Source organism: Cyprinodon variegatus, unplaced genomic scaffold (assembly GCF_000732505.1).
Source record: "Cyprinodon variegatus isolate N-32 unplaced genomic scaffold, C_variegatus-1.0 Scaffold917, whole genome shotgun sequence".
Lineage (NCBI taxonomy): Eukaryota > Metazoa > Chordata > Actinopteri > Cyprinodontiformes > Cyprinodontidae > Cyprinodon > Cyprinodon variegatus.
Genome location: NW_015151370.1, coordinates 1 through 2,461, shown reverse-complemented (window position 1 = coordinate 2,461; position 2,461 = coordinate 1).

Below are 2,461 nucleotides of genomic sequence, written 5' to 3'. Positions count from 1 at the left end.
CCAGTACTGTTTACATTTCCTTTTCACTGTTTACATTTCCTTTTAATATATTTTTTTAACTGTTTACATTTCCTTTTCCTTTTAATATATTTATATATTTTTATTTATTTCACGGTAGCTGATATGGAAGTCCCAAATCTCATTGTATCCGTTGCAGAATATGACAATAAAGGCTTTTTGACTTTTTTGACTTTTGAACAGCAGCCATGACACTAACAATTATTAACACAACAACTTAGTTCCAACCCTAACATTAGCACTATGAGCTCCCACAATCCCAAAACAGCCACAGTGTCACAGTGACCCCTTCTCTCTAACTGCCTAACCAGGATCTAACAAATCTCCCCCTTAGTTTTCGGGTGTTACCGGAGTGGGTTTTTATATACTAACGCCCGAGAGTCCGGAAGAGCAACCAATAACTGGCGACCATCCTGCAACTCCGGATGTGATCCCGACACAACTGCTCTATCCACGTACACACCACACTAAACCCTCCCCCTCAACACACTCCATAAGGGAAGTTGTTGTTAAGCTTAACAGGGACAGAACCACCGCCACTTACTACAAATTGCGTGGGAGCAATCACCTAAACTGCTACACAAAAACACTCCCTCAAAACAAATATACAGTGGCTGCTTCACCCACTAACAAAGCATGATCATCAACGTAACCCTACAAGTCAGAGTTCACAACTCAAAACACACTACCTGATAGCTGATCTCCAATCCGGATTCAAACTGACATGTCCCATTTTGTCATGCCCCACATATAGGAACTGACAAAAATGAGAGACAGACGAGCGGATTCAAAGAAACAATAATTTATTTTCTGCCAATTATGTCATGGAAGAACTGCTCAGCCAGCCAAAGAGAAGTGTGGATCAATGCTGCCTGTTCCGGTCTAGTTGGGAGGCCAAATCAAGTAGAGCCAGTGACTGACTGGATGTCATTATTTGACAGCCATCAGGTGCTATCAATTAGCAGCCCCTCTACCGACTCGCTGGAAAGAACAAAAACAAATAGTGAGATGGCAGCACCTACTGGACAGTGGGGGGTCGTCACAATACAAAACAAAATTTTATTTTGTACAGCTCTCATGACATCTCCAGTTCTTAAGGTGCAGCAGTAATGTAGTATCAGATGTAAACATTGGGAGAAAAAAAAACTTGGTGCAAAAAAATGCATTGATATAGTCAATTTGATGGAGAGACTGTAACATGATTTACAGTTGGGTTGTTTTCAACAGCTTTTTTCCAGTTTTTTTTCTCTTTTTTCATTTTTTTTTTAACATTCAGCTGTTTTATAGCAGTGGGGAAGAAGCTGTTTTGGAATCTGCTGGACCTGCACTGAATGCTGTACCTATTCTTGAGCTTCCTCCACAGTGTCCCTATTCCAGAAATGCATCAGTACACTGCAAGATGTGGAAGGGGGAGGACATTTTCAATAAAAGATGGAAAACTGTTAATTACTATTAATCCTGTGGAGGGTGTTAGCACTAACAATTTCTCTAACTTTTTAACTTTTTTAACTTCTCTAACTGCAGATAGAAATGTATATTTTAGTTGCTCTGAATACGACACATTTTGTGGAGAATTCTTTTTTTGTTTTATATTTTCTTAGTATGAGATAAATGAGAGCAGAATAACTTTAACAAAGATCTCTGACTTCAACACTGAAGACCAGGATCAGAAATTATGTTTAAATGTAATTCTGCTGAGAACTTAAATGGAGCATGCTGTGATTTTGTTTCAGATTAGGAACTGAAATAGATCAGATAACAGGTTTATATCCAGGTGTCACACAAAGCTTATAGTATTTGTTTTATATTTTTTTTTTTATATTTTGATAAGATTAAGCCATGCTTTCTAAGTTTAACATGAAAAATAAGTGAAAAATAACACCCACATTTTACCTTCAAATATGAAATCATTACCTGAAACATCCAGAGATTAATCCCAAATCTTGAGATCATATATGATTTAGTGCAATGTTTGATTATAGGGACCATTTTTTGTAGTTAGAATAAATTCAGAACAATGAATAATTTCTGAGAATCTGAGATTCTTGTATTGATAGTAAACGGTGCTCTGTCCATTAGGCTACCTTGTTTTAATTTCCAGTGGTTAAAAAGCTACTTTCCAAATATGACAGATACTTTTCTAAAGGTCAAAACTGATTGCTGACCAAAACCTGATATTTTGAATGTTTTGCAAATAGAAATAACGGTATTATCTTTGGACCAGTTACTGGAATCGTTGTAATTATTCTCATTATCCTGCCGCTGCTGTTGTGTTGCTGCATACGATCAAAGGGGGAGAGGCTTTTTCTTCTCATACTGTGGTGGACTATGTAGTCTCTTAATACTTAAACAATTAAATAATTTAAATCTATGTTACTTTTAACCCATGTTAAAATCTAACATAAATAGGGCTCAGGATCCATGTTGCATTGTGGGACGTCGC